The sequence below is a fragment of the Empidonax traillii genome, unplaced genomic scaffold (assembly GCF_003031625.1).
Source record: "Empidonax traillii isolate 1590-97213 ecotype Southwest subspecies unplaced genomic scaffold, ASM303162v1 scaffold158:size1480230, whole genome shotgun sequence".
Taxonomy (NCBI): Eukaryota; Metazoa; Chordata; class Aves; order Passeriformes; family Tyrannidae; genus Empidonax; species Empidonax traillii.
Window position 1 is genome coordinate 1,354,362 of NW_020955351.1, and position 24,235 is coordinate 1,378,596.

At 54.0% G+C, this 24,235-nt stretch overlaps 1 long non-coding RNA gene across 1 annotated transcript in view; it reads left to right on the forward strand.

The window, feature by feature from the left end:
- The window catches only part of LOC114058024, a 23,811-nt gene extending 5,079 nt beyond the window's left edge, over window positions 1-18,732 (forward strand). The window contains exon 2 of the long non-coding RNA XR_003571360.1: window positions 16,787-18,732. This is a non-coding gene — a long non-coding RNA (uncharacterized LOC114058024). The remainder of the gene's footprint in view (window positions 1-16,786) is intronic.
- The last annotated feature ends 5,503 nt before the right edge of the window (window positions 18,733-24,235 follow it).

Consider the following 24,235-nt stretch of genomic DNA (forward strand, 5'->3'; position numbering starts at 1 on the left):
TTTTTTTTTTTTTTTTTTTTTTTTTTACATGTTCCTGAAACATAATTTTCTTAAGTTTAGGCAGCCCTTCAGAACAGCCCGCTGGATAAATTCGGAGGTTCTGCCTTTTAAAACGACAAGTGTTAAGCGAAAGCTTCAGAAGAATCCCCGTGGCACGGACAATGCCGAGCAGGGATGACTCTGTCCGGCGTGTGCCACTTACGGGAATCATCCTTTTAATTTCAGTTTCGAGTGAGAGAATTTCAAGAGTCTGAAAAAGTGATTTATGGGGACCCTGAGACCTGCAGCCGCTGGAGCGGACCCGGCAGCCCCGGACTCGGCCCATAGCAGCCCCCGAATCCCCTCTCCATCCCCCTGTGCCCGATTCCTCCAGGATCGGGACAGCGGGGACAGCCCTGAGCTGCCGGGCAAAGTTTGCAGAGCTCGGCAGAATTGCTGTAAGGGCGGTGCGGGGCGCAAGGTCCGGCCCGGCTCTGCGGAGCCGGTCCTGGTCTAGGTCCAGGGTTGTCACCGCCTTGTACCGCCACCTCCTTGCGCCGCCAGCCCCAGGCACAGCCCTAACCCGGAGCATCTCTGGCTCCAGCTTTGGGGCCAGGCACAGGCGAGGAGGAGGAGGGTTAGAGGCGGTTAACGAAAGAGGGCTCTATTTCTGGCAGCAGGGTCGGCTCTTTGTCGGTGGAACCGGGCGGCGAGACTCCTGAGCTCTGCCACCCGGTTTCACCGTCGGGGCACGGCGGGAAGTCCTCACCATCCCCAGCCCCGGGAGCAGCCCGCATGCCGGCGAGGGTGGCGGAGGCTGGCCGAGCCACTCGATGTTCATTAAAACAACCCTTCGGCTGCATTTTCGTCCCCTATACACGGTTTCCCCGCACAGGCGGGTGTATTTGTGTCAGCGTGGGCTCCCACCCGCTGCCAAACCGCGGCCCGTGCCCACACCGCGGCCCCGGGGCTCGGCGGTCACCGTGGGGGTGATCCCAGCCCAGTAACGTAGGGGAAAGGAGGCGAGAGGCCAAGATCGGGCCGGACCAGGGAGGACCCCCTCCTTCGGCTCGGCGGGACGTGGCCGGGGGACGCGCGGGGACCTGGTGGCGCCGCGCCCCGACGGCGGCCCCGCCCCTGTCCAGGGTCCTGAAACACTCTGCGGTCGCCGAGCCGCCGACGGGGCGGGGGGCGGCGGGACCCCGCGGTCTGCGGGAGGGACCTTTCGGGTGGGGGAAAGGCCCCTTCGGGTGCGGGAAGGACCCCCTCGGGTGCGGGGAGGGACCCCTCAGGTGCAGGGCGGGAGGCATAGGTGTGCAGGGCATCCCACCGGCGAGACAGTGGCTCTGATCGCAGCGAGACGGGGCGGCAGCTGTAGGGCCAGCTAGCGGCCCCGACGGCGCGTTTCCATGCGCTATTCTTCCCCGATTTACTGCTTGTCACCGGCAGCTCAATGGGGGTCCCTCCGTCTCTGGGACCAGCGCTGCCTTCCCCCACTCCCGCCCCCCCCGGCCCCGGGGCCGCGCAGAGACGATCCCCTTCCCTCCCCCGGCACATCGCGCTGCCCGGCGGCAGCTCCCCTGCGCGGCTCTGGGGAAGTTCAAGAAGTTGGCTGGCCCCGCTCGCTGCGAGCAGAGCCAGCCCAAACACCACCGCCTGCCCCGGAATATTTCACCGTCGGGCAGAGGGAAGGGAGGGTGGGGGAGACGGTTTAAATCCCCCCCCCCCCCAACCCCTCGGGCTCTAATCTCCCATGCATCGTTACAACTGTCCGCAATGAGGCGGGGGAGGCCGGGCTGCAATTAGCTATAGAGCCGCTCGCCTTGCAAACAGAGGGGCTCGGATTATTGCAAATTCATTTCTATTTTCCAGGCCAGCGCTTGTATTCTCTGTTAGCATAAGAATAGAGCCAGGCCCTGTGAACTCCTCCGACCTACTGACCCCTCTCCCCAGAAATGAATAGCAGCACTTTCCGTCCCCCCCCTTCGCCAGCCTCTCCAGCAGACTCGAGCCACGGCCTAAATTCCTAATCAGGGTAATTTAATATATCTTAAGCCCCTGGCTGCTTTATTTTCGCTCCTTTTTTTTTTAGTTTGTTTTAGGCATTCACTGGCTCTCACCCCGTCATTAGAGATCCTTATTTGACGGATATAAGAAGCTGTTATGAGACTACAAGTCTCTTTTTATCTTCTAAATAAGCTGTGCTTCCCCGTAATTAGAATGGTGTTCCCAGCCTTTGAGGCCTTTCAGGACCGCCTAACAAAAAACTTGCAGGAGATGAATAATCCCGAAGTACAGACTCCCCCGCCCAATCAAAGAGCCGGGACAGAGACCCGCGCCGGGCGGAGTTGGGGTGTGGGGGGGGGTGGGTGGTGGCGGGGGTACCCACGCGTGGGCTGCCTCGGCTCCGCCCGCAAGTGTGCGGGGGCGGCTTTGTCCACACCCCCCCCCCCCCGGGGGCGTTTGGGTTTCAGTGGAGTCGGGGCAAACCCTGGCCTCTTGTTTGGGTATCTGCCCCTCGCACCTCAACCTCCCTGAGAGGGTCTCACCCCATCCCACACACCCATGTGACCTCGGGGGCAGCTGCCCCAGAGCTCCCCGGGGGTGTCACCCTGTCCCCCCTGCCGAGGGTGCGACCCCGGGGTGCCCGACGGGGCGGGGTGTCCCAGGAGTCCCTTTAGAGCCCCGCGGGCGCCTCGAGCCCTCGAGGGGATACCACCGAGGCCGCCCCTCGTTGGCCAGAGCGGGCTGATGATGTGCGGACGGGCCTCCCGGATTGGCTGGGAGGGGATTTGGGCTTGGTGGCGTCACGGATGCTCGACAGGGCTCCCCCCGGCGCCGGGACACCGCGGGGATGGGCGTCTGTCCCCTCCCGGTGAGCGTCCCTGTAGCGTTTCGGGAGAGTATCGTGTCTCTGAACATAAGACACACATAGGTGTGTGAAATAGATGTGGAAAAGTGGCTTTGGGATAATTAGCCTCCTTGATGTGGTTGGAGAGTTATCTAATCCAGAGGAGCCTAAAGGCATCATTACGGAGACAATATTTCAGGAAATCCAATTCATTGGAGCAAAAATATGACATTCATTTTGCTGGTTATGTTATTACAAATATCCTTCAAAGCCGACATTTCACGCCCTCCCTCCCCCCACTCAGAAAAAAAAAGAAAAAAAAAGTTAAATAAAATAAAATAAAATGACCAGGCTGAAAGGCCCAAAGCTGTGGACTGGGAGGAGGAGAAGGTCGACGGCAGAGGGATCACCCCTCGCTTCCAGGACCCGGACGCAGCGGGCTGAATGGAACACGAGGGGTCTTTGACGGTGTAGGGAGCTCTCGGAGGGGGCAGAGGGATGGAGGGGGTCAGCCAGAAACAGCCCCAAACACCGGACACCAGTCCCCGGCTCGGTTTGTGGGGACTACGCCCTGATTTCAGCTCTTCCGCAGAGGATTTGCTGTGCGAGCAGCGGTGGCGGCGGGCATCGGGCGGGCACGGAGGCTCTGCCTTGTCCGACCAAACTCGGAGCCGAGTGGCCCCCTCGGGCACGGCTTCCCCCCTGCCGGCTCTGCCCGGCGCTCCGCTGCCAGGGCACGGCAAGCGCCACTATCACTGGTGCTACTGGTGTCTGGCGGGGAGCAGCTGGGCCGGGATGCTCTGCCGAGCTCTACCTGCCCTCATCAGAGCGTTTCCAACCTCTTGTATTTAGGGCCGGGGACAGGCGCGGGGCAGCAGCCGACGCGGGGGATGGGTGTTAGTCGGTCTGCATCACCCCAAATTCCTTTCAACGAAATCCGCCCCTTGGAGCGCCCCTTGCCTCGCCCCCATGCCTCAGCCCGCTGGGCACTCGTCCTGCTCCACGCCGGGGGAGAGACACGCGTGGGCCTCTGCAGCCCTGCTGCGCCCCGCGCATTTTTTTGTAAAGAGACGGGCAAAACGAGGAGGAAAAATAGTGTTTCCCGGCCCTGGACAGCAGTGTCGGCGGGGAAGCACGGCCGCCCAGCCAGCCTCGGCTTCCCGAGCCTCGCCAGGTTCCGTCCGGACGACGTGGACTCGTCCCGGCGGGGCGGCGGCGGGTGTCGATCCCGAACCGCGCCCAGCCCGGCTCCTCCAGCTGCCGCCACTTCCCCGCTCCAGCTCGCAGCCTGGTTGTTTTGTTTAATTAAACTCAATGTCAGTGTTAATTTTCCGCCTGGCCGGGCAGCCCTGACTTTGCCGGAGCCGGCGTGTTGGTTACAGATGTCAACGCGCCCCGTCGGGGCTGCGCCGAGCCCGTGGAGACGCGCTGCGCCGGCCACGCGTGGCCGCGGCCGCGGGTCTGGCTGGAGCCGTGGCTGCGGGGCCGAGGAGGGCAGGGACCGGGCTTCCCCGGGACCCACCCCCCCATCCACGACTCGATCCTGCGTGGGCGAGCAGGGTAGACAAGCATCGTTGCAAGGGGTATTGTCTAAATTGTCCCTATCCCTATTGTCCCTGTCTGTCTTTCGTGGATTTCCACGGAGACACAGCTAACTGGTGAGAACCCACCCCGGTTGGGTGGGAACGAGCTGCTGGGAAACCTGGAGGTGCATTTTGGGAAGGAGGACGTCCTTCCTGGTGCTAGAGCAAAGAGGACCCCTGTGGAGGTGCATCCCCGGCTCTGCGGGGCAGAGATGCTCCAGGAACGAGTGGAGCACCACGGGCCACGCCCAATGCAATGGCAGCTCCGGAGATGAGTCACTCCCTCCCAAGAGGTGTCCCAGGCCAGGTCAAGGCATGGGACAGTGGCAGGGAAAGGGCACTCTCTTGCCTGCTCTTGCCTTACTTTCTGCAGAGCCCTCATCCCCAGCAGCCAGGCACCTCTCTGCTCTTTCCCAATTACTTTTCCAACCCCTCCAAACTTTTAGTCCCTGCATTCTCCCAGGCGGCTGCCAAAGCAGCTCCCTGTGCCAGACATTCATCTGGCACATCCAAGCCCCTCTTTCTGTACACTGGAGTCCTATTCTATTTAATCCCTCCTCAGATGGCACCTATTGCACAATTCCAATTGCCCTCCTTTTCCTGCTGCTCTGCCTCCCCAGTCTCATGAGATGCCCTCTGTGAGGCAGAGACTCACATGGCACAGGGTGAGCCAATCCCTGCCCTTCCCTCACCGATCCCTGCCCTCTCCTCTGGTCTATCCCAAGTCATTCCTGACATACCATGTGCCTCTTTACCCCTGCCAGTGACCAAGCCAATATTTTCAAAGTCATATCCATGCCTTGGAGTGCTCTTCCTCGACGGATGTAGCTGTTTCATTGCTGTGTGCCTACAGTGGATTTTCTTTGTACGCAACACGGAATTCCTCCTTCATTTTGAAGGCCAAGTTCATCAGCACAGCAAGACCCTTCCCCTCTATACAGTGCCAGATTTTACTGTGTTGGAGCAGCAGTGGATATTGTCCCATTGCTACTTCCTCCCTCCTCCCTGGCACTTCCAAAGGCTCGCGCTCCTGCCTGCTGCGGGGGCTCCGGCACTGACCCCTTGGCGCTGGGAACCCCCTGGGTTTGTTATGCCACTTTGTCTCCTAACTTTTAACCGGTTATTCATTCCCCAGCTGCTTTTCAAACTTCACTTCTCGGCAACAGGCTCGGCCTTATTTACCAAACAATCAGGTTTATTGCTGTTTCTCCCCATTCTTTGTTACCATTTCTATCTGTTTTCCCCATTAAACTCGGGATGTTGTGGTTTTCCGGACCCCCCATAGAGCCCTTTTCGGGAAGTTGGCTATCCTCCATTCCTATTTACAAAGACCGATTCACACAGGAGGCTAAACTCCAGCTACTGAAATAGCCATTTCATATTTAAGTTCTTCTAAAAGCCTTGCCTAAATCCTGTCTTTTCTCACTACTTGTTTCTGTGCACTCGATCGAGCTATTTTTGCAACCTCTTCTATCCCTACCTGGGCTGCCATCGCATTCAGCCCCCCCAAAGATTGGGGGGAATCCTTTGAGATGGTGGTAGAAGTACTCAGTGTAGGAGGGTCTCCAATGTAGGGATTCATTTCGTTTTCTTCTTCCTCCATTTCCTTCTCCTGCAGATTGCAAGCCCCTAGACATCCACCTCAGGTGCCTTTTATTTGTTTGCCATCAGCAAATCATTCCTGAAAATTCCCTTTGTCATGCTTTGTTGTTTTATGTTGATATTGGGGATTTTACCATGGAGGGGAGCTGAGGATGGGATTTGGGGGCTATAGGGAGGGCAAAGCTCTGACACAGGTGACTGGTATAAACCAGCCACCATAGGCCTATCCCATCCCAATGAGGGGGGATTTACTTCTACCACCTGTCCCTAAAAGACCCCAAACAGATCCCTGCTCTTCTGGGGTTGCCATGGTCCAAGCACTATCATCCCATCCCATTTCCCAAGGCAGGCATCACATCCCAGGAGACAGAGGATGGGTGATAGCGGGCCAAAAACAGGAGAGCTGGGGGGGCTGCAGAGCTGGCCAGCACTCGTCCCTGAGGAGATCCAGCCTCTTGGCATGTGTCCACCCTCTGCCTCGATGGAGGTGCAGGTGTGAAGGCGATAGAAGAGGAAAACGGGCACTGCCTTATTGGAGCTGCTCGTAAACAAAGCCACTTGAGTGGAGAGGATTCAGAGAGCCCAACAGCCGCAGGAAACTATAATTACGTTTAAATATTGTTAGCATCATTATCTTTTATCCGCCATCAGATTAAAACAATTATGGCATTTTCAGGAATCGTCCTTGGCATTCTCTTGACCGACGTTATCTGTCAGGCAGGAAATGTGATTTTCGCTTGGAGAGGTGCCAGCCACCGTGCTGCTGGTCCCACAGCCCCCATGATGGGAGCAGCCAGCAGCCAGGGAGAATTCCCTTTTCATGGAGAAATCCACATTCATCCCCCTCTCTGTGGTCAGGCATCAGTCAGTCCTTCATCTTGTCCCCATATTACTCTGAGTTTCTACCCATTGGCTTTTGGATTACCTGGCCTAGTGGTGGCAGGGGAAGGCAGAGGGGGGGACACCAGCCCGTGCCATCACCTCTGCCGGTGGTTGTGGCGGCGCGCCGGAGCGGGTGGCCCTGGCAAACACGGCTCCGTGCCTGAAAGCTGTGGCGAGCAATTTACCCAAGGAACTCATTTCAGGAGATCTAGTCTAAGTTAATTAAAGATGGCTGGCTGGGGTCATCGCCTTGGCAACAATTAAGGGCAGGAAAGACGCCTCATTAGTAATAGTTTTTAACAAAAACCATAATTCTTCATATCAAGACAATCCCAGGCACACAAGGCGGGGGGCAAGAGGATGCTTTCTATCTGGCTTTCTCTCTTTCCTCAACCTGGCTGTGGGTTATCCCACAAGGCAGGACTGAGAGATGGGAAAACGGGATTGAAAGGAAAAGCCCCTTTGCAGATCTGTAGGTTGGTGAGTGGCTGGTGGCCGGTGCCCAGCACCAGAGCCATTGTGGAAGGGGTACACTGATAATGGGGGTTATACCTGGAGGGTGAGATCCAGCTTCTGGGGAAGGGGAGAAGCCAAGAACAGCCACTGCTGCTGTGCAGGGTCTGCCTGCATGTCCTGGCCCAGGGAGCATTGTGCCAGGCTGCCACCCCCAGCCACCAGCAATGGGGTTATTCCTCCAGCTGTGTCTTTGTGTTTTAATTTCCCCCTTGTACTCCAGAAATCTTAATGCCGCTGCCTACTAATGCCAGGCTGGGCAGAGTAGCTTTATTTTCTACTTAATTAACTGTCATCCAGTGATTGATCAATTAATGATGGAGCCATCATGGTAATGCTCGGGGAGCTGGTGCGCCGGGGCCAGGCCGAGTCATGTGCTCGCCTTCCCACTCCTACCTGCTCCGGCACCCGGCACGCTCCCCCCGGCACCAGGGCTGTGCCGACTCCTCTCCTGACAGCAAAGGACAATTTGACAGATGGAAAATCTCTCGCTACCAGGAAATTTGGACACCTACAGGGCAGTTGTGGGAGGGACTGGGGACCAGGAGTGATGCTCCTGCCCTGACTTCCCTGACCGGTGTCTGGGGACTGCAGAGGGGCCACTTCCCTGCCGGACACAGTGTCTGCTGCTGTGTTAAGCTCTAGCCCAAGTATTTCTGCAGCTTCCCCTCCTCTCAGTGACATTTCGGCTGGTGTTGGCAACCTGGGTGATCTGTTCCTGCTGACCCAAAGGAGTCAGAGCTCAGCAGATCCAGCGGTGGAGCGGCTCTGCTCTTGGCCAATTCCTCCTCCTCCAAAGTTGCACACATGGCTCAAACGGGAGAGATAAATATAAACTCCATTCAGATATCCATAGAAACAGAGCTGGAGATGGAAGACCCCATGCAGATAAAACCTTTCTCCTTCCCACATGCTGCTATTCCCGGTATTATTCCAGAGCATTTTATAAAACCAGTAGGGCTGGGCAGGGACCAACAGAAATGACCAATGCAGTGTTAGCAGGAAAATCCCAGAACAGGGGAAACACTTTTCCTGCTGAATAATTTATCCATTATGACACAAACCCATCAGGATTGTGTTTAAAAAGCGGTGAGGTCACACCTGGTGGGGTGGGGCACGTCAGCACACACGTGCTCAGGGCTGAAAGGGTTCTCCGACGCAGAAGTCGTGTAAGTCCTGTCGCTTAATTACTGTTTCCTCTCTGCGCCGTGAAAAGTGCTGAGACACAGATTTGACGTGCTGAAAAGCAGTCTGGCATCTTGTCACGCACCAGCCCCATCTCCAGCATTCAACAGCTGGAGAACACCCCCCCTCCACGCACCCCCAGGTGTATTCCTGCACCTACAACATCACCGCCTGTTTATCTACGGATTGGTCCCAATGATAACATGTTTATTCAGACGACTCTGCCTGGCTGGTAAAATAGAAACTGAACTGGTACCAAAGGGAACCAGCTGCTGCTCGGGGCTGCGTGTGCAGCTCCTCCTCCCCACCGGCTCCAGATTGAGTTGTTTGTCTCATTACATCCCTGCACACACACCCGCACCCACACACCGACACATATATAGTCCCGTGCGTACAGCCAGGAGAAAACCTTATATAGTATTATAAACATAATGCTATTTTTTGAATTAAAGCTTAAAACTGTTCATTGGAGATGACACACGCAACAGCGTTCAAGCCCAGGAATAGGTTTGGAAGCAGCTCTGGAAAATATCAATAATCTCCAGAGTTTCCTTACATCCCAAACCCAATCCAATATAATTTCTGCTGTCAAGAATGAATATTTTCATGGAGAAGACATCCAAGAAGGCCCATGGCTTAAGCCTTGCCTCGCTTTAGGAGTGAGGTTTCTGTACCTCCTTGGTCTGGAAGAAAGATTTATTTTCCCCATCCTCATGGCAAGGAAACTGTTTGCTCAGTTAACCTCCCTGGGAGTTTTTTGGGTGAGGAATAGAGCCTTTTCTCTGCCTGCTTGGTGCCTGAAGGTGCATGGTGGTGTTAGATGTGATGAGCCAAGCGATGCTTAGGCAGTCCCTGGGCTGCTGCTGGCTGCTGAGCTCCAATGTGTTGTGGCCATGCAGAACCTAGAAATAAGCAGGGGTTTGGGTAGTGAGGAGGGTTTTGTGCTGTGCTGAGATGGGGGATAAAGTGGGAAGTGGGTGGCAAAGCAAATCTTCCCCATAGTCATACTGGAGAGAGCAGGGAGCTGGAGAAATTGTGAATTCATTTGGAAAAGCAGTGGCTGAGCATCCTCAGAATCTTCCCAGCTCCTCTCCCCACTGGCTGCATCCATACCCTGGCTGAGGCAGTGGGAGCTCGCCAGGTCCCCAGGGAGATTTTGTAGTGCTGACCATGGGGTGGAGGAGGAGGAGAGGCCATGGGGGAGGCGGGCTGGCTGCTCACCCACACAAAGGAGCTCGGGCCAGTTGTGCCCAGCGTGCCCTGACCCCGTGTCGGGCAGCCAGGAGGGCACAGACACATTGTGACCAGCTCAAAATAATGCTCTGAGACAGAGCTGGGGCCATTTAAAACCAATTAATAACTGTAAACTGCCCTGGCCCTTGCCGTTCATTAGGCAACCACAAAGAAACTTTATTTTAGAGTTGCAAGTCCTCTTTTTTTTTTTTTTTTTCAGAGAGAAACTTTTTAAATATGTAATTGGCTCTGGGAACCAGGACCCAAAGGGGTTGCAAAAGCAAGGGAAGCAATTGCCTTAATCAGTCCAAGATCCCTGATTTATTTATGTATTTATTTCTATTTCAAAGCAGTGCTGCTCATCATATCAGGGCCTTTAGAAGCACAATTATTCTCTCGACAGAAAAGCTAACCTAGGCTGCGATTATTTGCCTTTCTGAAAGGCAGCGGTTCCCCGTCAGCCGTCCTCCCCACGAACGCGCTCCCGCTCCTGCATCTCTCCGAGCGATTTTAGCATCCAAGAAACATTCCCCCCAGCCTTCCCGTAGCCACAGCCCGCCTGAACACCCAGCCTTTCTGCCGAGCTTCCCAGCTTCAAAGAGTGGGGTGAGCGTTCGCTAAATAATGGTTCTAAAGAATTCCTGTTCTTTGGCTGCTTTTCAAGTGGTGGTCGGGAAACGTGCTTGCGTCTTCACGGCTTGTAAAAGACACCCGAGGTCACAGGTGGAAGGAGCTGGGCAGCCCCAGCCCCAGGTGGGTTTTGGACCACGGAGATTTGCTTGTGTTTCACCCCTGAGAAATGCTTTATTCCCAGGTTGTGCCTGGATCTGGGTTCTAAGTGGGGTCAGGGTGGGATGTGGGGGAGATGGTCTGCTGGCCTGCGGAGACAGAGGGTGTTCCAGCAGCGGAAGGGAACAAGTAGAAAGGCAGGGAAAGCGGGAGTTGTGTGTTGAAAGAAACGTTTTTGCAGCTGCAGTTGTCTAGGGTTGGATAAATATCCCAAGCTCTGCCTGCCCATCCTGCAGACATACATCCCCAGGGCAAGCAGGCAGGCCAAGGCTTGGGATGGGCAAGTTGGTACCTGCAAGGTCGAGGGGGTTGCAATCCACAGGGCGGGGATGGATCCTGCTGTGTTCCCTCCACCAGCTGCAAATTTGGACCCCATAAAGAGACAAAAACCTCTTTGCAGTGACAGCCTTTAAAGGATCCCCATCTTGGGGAGCTCAGCTATCCCATCCCCAGGAGGTTCCCGTGGTGAGCAGCGATGCCACACTGCATCCCCAACTCTCCATGGGGCTCCTCCACGGCGGCACGAGCCATCCGTGGGCTTGGAAGAAATCCTCGTGTGTTGTGTCCCCCCCATCCCCATCCCTGCAATGCATATTTTGTGAAGGTTTAATTGGCAGCAATTATTAACTAGCACGGACCCTGGAAACCTGCCAGTCAGGAAAATAATGAACCGTTTTAATACAAATTCAACCCATAAACAAATGTGGCTGCCAGAGCCATTGAGGCTGCCTGGCACTGTGAGAGGCAGTGCAGGACATCAGCAGGGAGACCCAGGGCAGCTCCACTGTCCCCCCTGGCACTGGGTGAGGGTCTGTGTCCCCAGGACACCCCACATCCCTGTGGGGAAGGCCTTACCCTAACACCACCCTGAAATAGCAGCGTCAATAATGGAGCGGGGACCTAACCTGTGTAGATGTAAGAAGATGCAGATTTGGGCTTTGGGATAGTTCTGGAAAGGGGAAGGTGCTGCAGGGGAAGGGTGGCAGTGGGTCTGTGCATTGGGGAGAGGGTGCAGAGATGCCCAAGACTGAGTCCTGCAGAGCATCCTTACTCCCTGCCTTGCCCTGCATCCCTCCCGGGTCCCACAAGGCCGACTGGGGCCCTGGCCCTTCTACCCTGATTTGTACAGGGAACAAACCCACTCTCCCCTGGCAGACATCTCCTTTATCTGCCAACAGGCTCTCCCCAAAAGGGTTTTCAGGGCATTTAGACAGTGAGCAAACAGCCTCCTCTTCCTGCTGCAAGCACGGGGTGAGATGCTGTGTCCCTGTAGCACCCCTGGGTATTGGAATCCTCGGCACCCCTCGGCAGCCCCTGGTACCCAGTGCAAAAAGGCAGGCTCCCCTCCACGAAAAAGCATCTCTGGGACACAGGCTTGAAATCTTCCACCCAGGGAAATATTTCTGCCAAGGAACTGCTTTTGGTTTATTATAAAAGGGCTACATTTTTCTATGTTATTTTTTAATTTTCTGTCTCTCTCTCTTTTTTTTTCTTTTCTTCTTTTTTTTTTTTTAAATAGTAAAAGAGGATGATGGTTCTTTTAACTTTCAGTAATTTGTGGAAATTAAAAAAAAAAAAAAAAAAAGAAAATCATTTGCAACGCGACCCAGATTTTAATGGCACTCTGAAATGGATGTCGCCTGGCTTTGTTTTAATTTTTTTTTTTTTTAATGAACTCACTCCCAGAATGGTGAAAAATCTCTCAAATCTGGATCATGAAAGTGTCATGAATTGTTTTCCTGATTTTTTAAATGTTCCTGACAAATAATTGTTCTGTATCTGAAAGGAGATTAAAATAATCTTCGTTTTACACATAGCTCACAGGAGCATATTTTACCATTGGAAAATAAAGCAAAATTGTATAAACCAGAGAGATTTAAAATACATAAATTAGTTAAAAGGTGGAATCAGCTCTTTCTTCAGGTTCATGTGTGTAAAAAGGCATTTATATATCTTGCCTGGGCGAAGACTATTGCTGCCTGCCTTCAGAAGTGGTTTCTTCCCTTGAATTAAGCACCAAGGTAGTAAAGATACAGTATTTATAAGCCAAAAAATAAAGCAGGCACAATTTATTAAACAGCTACAATGTGACAATAAATAATTTTAATGTCAATCAAAATTGGATTATTGTCACTGAAATTTGGATTGAAAAGATAAAAGCCTGAAAGGGAGAATTGAAATCCAATGCTGGAGACAATTCCAATATCTTTGTTCCTCGCAATAAATATTTTGGGTGAGAGTTTAAACCAGCTCATTCTTAATTTGGGGGGAAAAAGGTTGAGTGTGGTAGGCTTTCAAGAAATATACTAAGAAAATATATTCATGCTTGAGATTGGTGAGAAGAGCTTGCTTTTTTTTTTTTTTTTTTTTTTGAAGGGAGAGATAAAACAATTTTGTTTTATTTTATCTCTTTGAAACTCCTTGGGTTTTAATTTTCTTTTCAGTGTCAGGCAGCGGCGGGAGAGGGATCCTTTTCTTGACCCAGTGAATATTCCCCCTCCTTCCTCCTATCTTTGGAAAACCGAGACTCAGCCCCCCCGGAATGCACTGGCCAAAGCTACCGGTGCTTTGGGATGGATGTTTTTGGTGCAGCCAAACTCCAAATGCCCGGGGAGCCCTGGCTGCTGCAGGGAGGCTCCACTCCTGCACAGCCACAGCCCAACTCCTTGCATGCCATGCTGGGGTCTTGGGGGCAAGGGTCCCCTCCCAAACCCCTTGCTGAAACATTCCCCTCTGGTCCCAGGGATATTCAGGGTAGCTTGTGCTACTGCTGAGAAAACAGCCCTTTTTGGGGATGGTTAAAAAAAAGAATAAATTCCTGTGGCTGGCAGCAGGGCATGTGGGAAGGTGGAGGCCGAGGACACAGCTCCAGGAGAAGCATCCTCATCATCTGGTTTTTAACCCCAAAATGAGGATGATGAGGATGCTGGAGTGTAATGGAGTGCAGGCAGGGCTGCTGGCCTCAGCTGCCCCTGAGGGGCTGAGACTCTCTGAGCAGGAGAAGGGTCCCCTTCTCAATCCTTTTCATTGCCCAGCTGCCCACTGGCCTCCGGCAGTGGCTCTGCCTTGGCACCGAGTTCAGACGGTGTCTGAACCGGCAAATATTCAACTGGAGTGGCCGAGGCAGAAACCCTCTGTGTGTCTCTAGGGCAACATGTTTATTCTGCCTCCAAATAACGCCCAATTCATCCCCGAGACAGAGCTCACGATTATTTCGACAAGGATTTAGGTGCACGACATAAATAAATAAACAAACTTATTTGTATATATTTAATGTGTGTATGAGCAAACCAAATTAATACCCAAAACTGGCTTAAAACCCAGGGCACCAGAACATGGAGGTCTGGGCTAGGAGTGGGATGTCTAAGTTTGTCCCCAGAGCGGCTGATGGATGGACAAGGAGGAACCGGCGGGGGCCGGGTGGTTTTAATCAGCGTGTATGTGTGTGACAATAGTTGGGTGAAGAAGGGGACCTGACACTGGCATCCTTGATTTGTTATAAATCACACACATAAAAATGGAGGGGGTTGAAATTAAATCTCGGGGATCACAGTGCTTTTAGTGCCAACTCAGTCGCCAAGCTGGAACAAAGCTTTGCCAGCCCTGAAAAAAAATGATGCTTCACCTAATGGCTCTTATCCCTCCCCTGCTGCCTCCGACCAGGCAGCTTTATGGTTTTAACGATGCCGATACGATGGGAAGCAGCATCAGGGCCTGGTGCTGGTTTTTACCAGCAAAGGTAGCCCTGCCAGGTGGGGTGGAGACCCTGGGGGACTGGTGGTGGGGAGGGGAATCTTGTCCCCTCGTTCCTGCTCGGCCATGGCTTTGCTGATGCCCCACAGCCGCCGGGCTCCTCTCTCTGCTCAATTGCACAGCGCGCAAATGGAATCGCTCTCCTCGCTGTGTTTGTGGCCACGGGAGTGGAAGAATTACATTGGGCTGAAAATAGTATTTACTTTTACTGATTGAAAAATAGATGTTAGGAAAAAAAAAATAAAAAAAAATGCAAAAGCAGGAACTGAAACTATAATTACAACAAACCATATGTAAACTCCCAGGTAAACACTGATTATACTGTGTCATTTCAGCCAGACTTTATTAGCGAGGGAAGAAGCGAATCTTCTTTCTCTCTCCGCCCGCGGCGGATGCAGCACGCAGGATCCCACCGCCTGCCATTTGCAGAGCACTTTTCACCCTAAAAAATCTTGTGTTCGTCTCCTGATCCTGCATAGCTCTCATCACCTCTGTTTCCTGGGCTGAGCCGTGCTGTCCACCTCGCACGGGTGCAGAGTGGGTTTGCTGGGATGCTGCTGCGGGTGCAAGGTTGAGCTGCCCTGTGGCATCTCCTCATCTTTGGGAGAGGCAGGAAAGGGGCTGGAGTGTGCCAGGCAGGTGAGAAACTTAGGGTGCAGGACTCAGCCTGCTTGCTCCCAGAGTGCTGGCTCTTTGGGGTGGGATGGAGTGCCCCAGTTGCAGCATCCCCTTTCCCGTGGGCAGTTCACAGGCCCAGTTATGGGAGGACAGGTCTGACCAGATCCATCCTTGGAGGAAAGCTGGAGGAAATAAATGGCTGTAGGCTTGCCAGGCCCTTTGCTTTCTTCCCAGCAGTGGAGCCAGACCCCCTTTATTGGGGAGCTGCATCCCCAGAGCGCAGCATCCCAGATGCAGGAGAGGAGTGGGGTCGGCACATTGTTCCCGGACATCTGGGTTACACAGCACCCCCCTCACTCACTGGCCCTGCACATGGTCCCATAGAACCTCCAGAATCTCTCCTCCCTGCCAGTTCTGCTGGAGATAGAGCAATGCCATGTTGATGTGTCAGTCCTCACTGTGTCATTCTCAGGACAACTCAAAGGGGATCCAGCATCCCCTCTTCTGTCCCACAGCACAGGGGTTTCCTGGCAGCACAGTCCCCTTTGGATGAATATTTGGGGGGCTCTTGACGCATTTTCCTTGCGGGGGGCATGGGGAGAGAAGGGAACAGAGGGGAGGAAGGAAACCACGAGTAAGGCGGGTAACGCCAGGTATCCTTACACAACAGGGCTGAGGGCCCGGCGGCCTTACAGCTTTGCCATAGTGGCACCCTGTGGCAAAACGCATTACTACAGCTGGCAGGGGCTCTGGTGGGGAACACGGCTCGGGGGGACCCTCGTCCTGGGGGCTCACACCCCACGGGGACACACGCTGCCCACGCATGCAGGGATGGGATGCCGGGGGGCCGAGCAGGGGGTGGTCCCCATCACCGTGACACGCCAGTCCCCCGTGATGGGTACCATGCAACCCCGTGGGGTCAGTCGGGTTGCTCAAGCAGCTTAAATATCCCCCTGGGGTGGTGCTGGGATGCTGGCAGGCTCGCTGGCCATTGCAACTCTTGCTCGCCGTGGGCTCTCTGGTGGTGTCCCCGTGGCAGGGCGGCGTGGGGCTGTGTGGTGGCGTGGAGGGATGTGTGTGTGTGTGCATGTGTGTGTGTGTGTGTTGGTTTTCTCCTCCCGGAGCAGACCCGGAGTGACGGAGCGAGCTCTTTGTCTGCCTGCGCCTGCCTGTCACGGCTCCCGGCGTTTCCCAGCCACCTTGCACGGCGCGCAGCCACTTTGGCAGGAGCTGTCTCGGAATTTTAATGCGGCTGATTAACGCGCCACGATGCAATCGTGGAGCCAGCCGTACCCCTAGCCTTGCGTTTTGGGGGAATAAATAACCAAACCCAACGAGGCACCCCCACTCATGGTGCATCATCGTATCCTGAACTGAGCCGGGGAACGGGAACAAGCTGGAGGTGTGAGGTGATCCCGAAGGAAGAGATCCTGATGCTGATCCTGTCTTAGCCCAGCAAGCTGTGGGGTGTAATGGAGATGCTTCTGCCATCCTGTCACAGGGATGGCAGAACTGGTTTTGGGGCTGGCACAGGGATGTGTCAAGGGATGTGGCACTGCATGACACAGCAAGTGGGAAGGGTCACCTCTCCCTCTGGGAACAAGGGTGAGAGATGAAAAACTCCAGGCAGAAGTGAAAAAGGTGAAAGGGAGAGAGGGTGGAGAGGGAGGTGAAATCTGCGTGCGGAGCAGGAAGGAGAAGATGGGTGAGCAGATATCCCCGGCACCCAGAAGAGGATGAGGGGGAGTTATTGACACAAAGGACACACTGTTAAAAATTAAATCTGTCCCTTCCTTAGGTGGTGACGATGGAAGAAGATGAGTAGGAGATACCAATGGCAGGCACATGTGTCCCAGGAGAGGGTGAAACACCAGCAGGGATGGAGCAAGAAATAAGCCTTGGATGGCTGCAGGAAAGAAACTCAAACCCTCTTTGGAAAGGTGGGGGCAGCTGCAGGCTGGAGGCACCCCATCAAACATCCATCCCTACAGCCACTGGAGAGGATCGAGTGGCCATCAGGGCCTGGTGTGGTCCCCATCAGCACTGGGGAAGGGCTGTGCAAAGAGCTTGGAGAGACCTCACACTACTTATCTCTGGAGACCTTACAGCAAAGAGGGTTGCAGGACTAGACCCCTCCTGAACATCAGCTGCTCTGGTGGGGCTGCACCAAACCTCCACTGCAGCCAAAAGTGATATGGGGAAGAAGAGATACTGAACTCTTTTGCAGCAGGGTGGTGACTCACGCTGACCAGGCTTGGCATGGGGCTGCTCCAACCCTTGTTAGCCCTTCCTGTGCTATCCACAATTCCCGTGCAGGGAGTCGAGCCCAGACAAGTGGAAAAGGAAGGAAGGTGGCAGAGGCTGCAATAACAGGGACCACAGCCTGGGAATCCCTGTGCTGTTTGTGTGCCAGGAACTGGGAGCACAATGACGTGGTGCATCTTCTTGTGACGTGGACATGCAAGCAGGATGTTCATGGGGCAGAGCAGAGCAAAGGCAGAGAGGGTGGGAGATGTCACTCAGGACTCCTTATGTTGCTGGGATGTTCCCATGGGTAGAGTGGGACATGTGAAGGGGACAACTGTGGGCACCAAGGGAGCACAACAACACCTACAGTAAAGGGCTGAAGGCTGAACATAAAAAGCAAAGGTGGTTTGGGCTCAGATGTGAGAGAAGACCCATTTCTGGAGGACCTCCTCCAGTGGGAGATGATTTCAGAGGGATCTTGGGGGTTTGAATTGGCCAAGGATTTGGCTGGGAGAAGTTAGGCTGATGTTTCTAACATGATTGCAACCAAGACAGCTCTGCTGGGGATGTCTGTGATATTTATTCATGGTGGGGAAGGAAGGGACCCACAGACTTTTAGATTCCCCACAGGCATAAAGAGGGGGAATGGGCCCTTTCCCAGGCATTGATCTTGGACCATGATTGCAATACTTCACCACAGGGCTTTCCAGATGTCAGCTGTGTCCCAAAAAACAAATGATGAAGAAAGGAAGAATAAACCCCAGTGCAAGCAAGGCAGCACAACCTCCTCTTCTTCTCTCTCACTAAAGGCTCTGGCAGCCCTCTTTTTGGGACCTGCAAGGTGAGCAAAAGCAGAGCAAATGCCCCGTACTATAGGGGCTCTCATTTTGCCCTTCAACCAGGGAGCCCCCATTTCCACAGCTTCTGGGTGCACATGCCTGGTCCCACCATCACAGCCTTTTGCCCCAGCTGAGACCTGCCTTTGGGAAGGCAATTTCACTCCCATATGCACCTTCCCTGGTTTTCTTTGGGGCTGTGTCCCCTCTCTAGCCTCCCTTTACCCTATTAATATCCTTTGACTGTCCTCACACCTGCAGACAATCTGGTCCCCAACCACCTCCACCTCCCCCCTTCCTCAAAAGCTTCCCTCAGCTGTCTTTAAGTCGTAGCTGAAATCTGCGGTATGTAGGAGGAGAAATTCAGTCTGACAGCAGTTTAAAACACTGCACTACTTGGCAGATTTAAATGCTATTTTAAATATAAGCTATGACACAACGGACAAAAATAGCATTGAAAATACCCTGTCATGTTCCATATTGCGAGGAATAGGGAAGCAGACCAGGCTAGAAAGGAGCAGAGAAAGGGGCCAGATGGAGAGGAGAGGTTATTTTGTTTGTTTTAAAGAAACTGGATAAATGTATTTTGTATGTGACTGAGTAAATGTGTTTTATGGAACACAGAGCCAAAAAAAAAAAAAATAAACCTTCTCATGAAAAATCTATGTATTTTATTTGATGTGGGATCTGCCAAAGTGGGTTTTCTGGTAAATAATTGGTGAGAGGATATATTTATCACCAGGCTGTGTTGGAGATAATCAACACCAGCAGCCACCAGCTATTGAAGACCACTTGGTCTCCTCTGAGTCTTTTTCTCCCCTTTTTTAATCTATGATTTAATAGGAATTTGCTCTCCTCAGAAAAAAAAGAAAAGCCACCCTAAATGCCTGGGAGCTGCTCTCTCATCACAGCATCTTCTTTCCTACCCCTCCATACACACTGTTGTATAGGGCAGGGAAAACCTCTCTCCACTCTTTGGGTTTGTCTCAGGGGTCGGGTTTTGTCTTCTACCAATGCCCCCAATATAACCAGCAGTAAACCTGGCGGGAGAGGATGACCTGAGCCAGGTCCAAGAGATTTGGGGAGAGGTCGGAATTGTGAGCAGGCCTCAGGTTGCAGCACCATGTGACATCCTGGAAAGCCCTGGAGACAGGGGCTGATGTGCTCTCCACCTGGCTGTTCCTGCCTGGGGACAGGCACAGGGTTGGCACCCTTGGTACAGTGGTTCCAGATACCAGTTGTACCTCTGGAAATGGGGTAGAGTGTGGGGTTCACTCCCAAGTACAGGATCAGAGCAGCTCTGCCTCTGACTGCCTCATTGCAGTAGCAATTGCCTTTGCTTATGCTGGGATAAGGATTTGGTCCTGACAAGCTGATGGCACAAGTTACCAGGGTGGCCAAGCTGCCATTGCTCTGACAACCCCCCTGGTAGGAGTTCAGGGGCTCCTCAAGCCTTCTGAATCCACTGCTAGTCCAGCTGCAGCAGCAGAAACCAGGGGCAGAGATATAGAGTGAAACATTTTTGCTATCACTTTCAGAAAGGCCTTTTTTTAAAAAATTTATTTTAACCCCACCACGTTATTAAAATAGAAACACACAATTTGAAGAGTTTAACAGAACAGCTCAATGAAGCCAGGTTAGCATTAGAAACCAAAGACTGAGATCTTCCAACCCCTTACAAATCACCATGGCCTGGAAAAACATGCCCTCTAGGCAGAGTTCCCTGACCATCCAGTGACAGATGCAGAAAAAAGCAAAAGCTTTTTATTAGGAGAGAGAAGTGCCCTGAAGCTGTGCTTCCATCTCACCCCCTCACTTCTGGGTGTCCACTCCCAGCCAGGGGCTCATGGCTCCTCCTGACCCTCTGGCTGTGCCAGCCCTTGGGATTCCTGTGGACAGCAGCTCTGTGGGCACGGTGACAGTGGGACCTCAAGCACTGCTTGGCATCAGAAATGGCACGGCTGCTCACAGCACCAGAAAGTCTGTGAAGCTCCCAACACGTTACCACAACCTTCTCCAGCTCTAAGCTAAGGCAACTGGCAGAGGAGGGCACCTACAGCTCCACATCTTAATAAAGATTTTAAAGACACCACTCCCCCAGTTGCCCTGCCTGCTGCAGGGCAGTCAGGTAGGCAGTGATGTCAGCATGGACTCTACCTCCAGACACTAATGCCAAACGTGATGTACTCGTACAGCAGGTCTCAGCCCTTGACAGAGTGGTTGTGCCCTTCTCAACACCTCCCTGCATGTGCAGAAACCCAGAGCTAGAAGGAAACAGGAGGATCCCTGGTAAGAGATGAAGGAAAACTCCTGGTAGGGCCAAGAGAGGCTTTGCTGTGTTACAGCCAAAGTAACATCACTGCTGCCAGAGCTGACACTGGTCACTGGGCCTCTCACTGAGTAATTTTCATGCCCCATTCAGAGAAGCAGAATCACCGCTCTGTAAAAACAACCTCTTTGTACTTGTTTTCTATTTCAGACCAAAATAAAAGCATTTGTGTCTTTTGATCTGCCTCACTTCCTTACTGACACATTCAGGATGCTCACAAACATTTGGGTACTGTGGGTCCCAGTAGCTCATCAGGGTCCCCAGGACTCCCTGAGGAATTGCAGCCATGCAGGTACAACCAGCAGCAGAGAACCAAAGCAAGGATGGGATGTGTCCCCGGCCCCTCTGCTTTTCCCCAGCTGTCCCACCCCCTGAAATGTCACCCCCTGTTGCAGTACAAGGCTCAGGGTGAGGAGTTACTGATGCTCAGGTACACGGCCAGCACAGCCTCGGGGGTACACCAGGCTCCTGCCCATCTGCAGCAGGCATTGCAGGGCCGAAGCTGCTCGCTGGAGTGGTGGCATTGCAGTCCTGCCTCCTCTTACCGCCCTGCCCAGCTGCGACGGCAGCTCAGCTCCCTCCCTTGCTCTTTGTTAACCACTGAATTCATCTGACAACTCAAAGAGAGAGAGAGAGAGGGGAGAGACCCTGCGGCCCGCCGTGGCCGGCGCGGTTCCCCGGCTCCCCCTCTGCCCTCATTTGCAATGCTTGAGTGGGGATTTCTCTATTTACTAAGCTAACAATGTGGGTTCTCAGGGCCTGGGCTGATGATGACATCCCGGCGCTGGTGGGTGGTGGGGCCGGGGGGGCGGCGAGGGCTGGGGGGGGATTGCATAATGCCGAGGCAGGCGTGGGAAACCACAGCATCTGCGAGAAAAGTCTCTGCCAGCCGCTTTGAGCATGGCTCAAAGGGCTCCCAGGGAAGCCACGGGGCAGAGGGAGCCCTGGGGACCCGGTGGCAAGGAGAGATGCTCAAACCCACATCCCACGACCCCAGCCCTGCTGGCACATCCCTGCAAAGCGGCCGATGGCCCCGCCGCCACCGCCTCTGTCCCTGGAAGGGTTAACGCGGGCTGCCATGGGTCTGCTCATTACAGGGTTAAGGGGGAGATGGCACTTGCAAATCCCTCAATTACCCGGGCCAGAAGGCTGCTCAGGAAGAGCTTTATTAACGGTTGCCGTCTTCATTAACCGCTTCTCCACAGCTGCCTAATTACGGCCGCCATTAGGCTCGCTGGGTCTCACCACCACCACCCTGACCCCCGGCCCTCTGATTAACCTTAATTACACCTCCATCCTCGGAACCGGGCACTCACCTGAGTGGGGCCACGGCCAGGGGCTCGGGGCTGCCTAATTGCGGGCATCCCCGGCGGGGCGGCGCGGGGAGGGGGCTGGGGCGGCCGGTGGCCAGCCGCCCGCCGCACGCCAGATGTTCGCTGCTGAAAAGCCGAGGGCTGCCCTCGCACTGAGCTAAGCGGTGGCAATGAGATCGGTAGCAGGGCATTGAGGGAGGCGGTGAAAGGGTTTCCCACCTGAGCCGATGGGGCTCTGCTGGGAGGAGAACGGGGCTTGCTGGCGAGAGAAGGCAAGGGATGAGTGGTGAGAGATGATGTGGGATGCTGCTGTTTGTCCCCCAGAGCCCATTCCTGCCAGGAGTCCCAGAATCCTTGGAATGAGGGGGTTGGAACTAGATGATTTCCAAGGTCCATTCCTACCCAACTCATTCAAAGATGATCCTTCTGTGTTTTTCCACGGCCTTCCTCCTCTCTAGTTAGGCTGGATACAGCACACATGGACATGTGTCCTGGGATGTGGCCATACAGTACATACCCAAGCTCAGCATTTCAGGCCAGGCCACAGGCCCTACAGAGGGTGGTAGAGACCCCTCTGCCTTCCATCTCTACCGTACCCAGAGTGCCACCACTGCTCCAGGACAGCCCCAACCTGATGTGCCACCCTGTCCTCATTTCACAAAGATGATGATGTTGCTGCTTTTCTTCTCTCCCTCGTGGAACAGGGCAAAGCACAGCTCCTCAGGCACAGGGAAAATGGAGCCGCTTTCTCCCTCTGCCTCAAGATGCCCCTACCACATTCTTCCCCCTCCTCACCACACACACCTCCCTTTTGGGAGAAAAAAAAAAAAAAAAAAAAGATAATAAAGTTCTTATTTCCACCACATTTGCCATTTCCTGGTCTAAGTAGAGAGTGTCATAAGAGTGACAAGCTAAAAGCCACTGATTACTGTGGATTCATGGCATTTATTCTCCTCGTGAAAAGAGCAAACATCAGAAATAATGTGGTCCGGCCTGCCTCGGAGCCTAACCCTGCAATTAATCAGCATTCATGTGCAGAAGGTGCACGAGCATCTGATATGCAGAGAGGGAGTAATTAAAGGCAGATGCAATCTCTGCTTCCCGCAGGCCTGGGGAGGGCAACGGCGCTCCTCCCTCGTTTCGGTGCAGCCCCCCAAAATCACCACTGTTCCCCCTTTCCTTTGGAAGAGCCGGTCACGCTGCCCCCATTCGCCTTTGCTGGGTGCAGAGGAACAGGCTCTGCTCCCTGGAGCGAGGTGGGAGATACCGACCCTGCATCCCTCGGCTGCCGGCAACGCTGACAGGAGGGTTGGGGCGTGCGGTATTTAGGCGAGCTTCCGATGCCTTGAACCCTGACACGGCTCCGTGACACCACGAGGTCCCAGGAGAGGGGGATTGCTGCGGGCTGGGGCTTGCCCGGGACTATCGCTGGCCTCCTCCCGCCGGGGTCTGCCCCGCTGCTCCCGCTGATCCTGTCGAGACCTTTAATCCGTGGGGGATCAGCAAATTAATCCACTAAAGCATGAAGGGCCTGAGCTGTGTTTAATCGCTCCCTTTTGTGTCAGGGGACGGCTAAATGACCATACAAGAGAAAAACCCACAGAGGGGTCAGAGGGGAGGCGGTGGGCGATTAACCCCCGTCACCTCCCTCCAGGCTGTGGCGCGGGGAGAGACGGGGCCGGGCCCGCAGCCGCCGGGCCGGGCATCAGCTGAGCTGGTGTCCCCTTGTGTCGCAGCGCCCCGTGTCACCCATCAGGGGTAGCACTGTGGCCCATGGCGCTCTGCAGTCCCCCGGCACGGTCGGAGCTGCCCCAGCCGCGGGCAAGATAAGCCGTCCCAGGTCTCCGCCTGGCTCCCAGCAGACAAGATGTTATCATGGCAATTACCCCACAATACGTCCTTTGGGAGCTATTTTGGCCGAGGGGTCAGTGGCGCTGACAGCGGCCGAATACTCTCTTTGCTCCCTCCCGGTGGAGGAGGAGCCGTGCCGGGGGAGGCTGAGCACAAGCCGTCTGCCTGCTCCGGCACAGATTGTGCCAACGCGTGGTTGAACGCGGAGAACGCTCGCAGCCAGCACCCTTCAAAAATATCACTCGGGGAACAAATGACACCACCTCCCCCTCGCCATCCTCGCACACCAACGCCCTCGCCCAGGCAGGGGCGGCCACGCCAGCCTGGGTACCACGGCCCCCCACTTCCCCCCCCTCCCCTTTTCTTCAAAAGGAGAATAACCTGCAGTATATATATATATTTTTTTTCCTTTCTGGAAACTAATGGACTCCTTAAATAGCAAAAATTGCACCCTGTAATTAAGATCTTGCTTTTTAAATGATTAATCATTCTAACCCCTTCCAGCGGCATCCCACTTACTGCTGCTCTCATATTGAAATGCAGATCTGAGAGGGAGGGAGCCGAGCAGGTCTGTGGAGAGGAGCAATTAAATCTTCCAGCTGTCGCTGGTCCACCCCATCCTCCGTGGGTTTTTTTTTGGTTTTGTTGTTTGGTTTTGTTTTTTTTTTTTT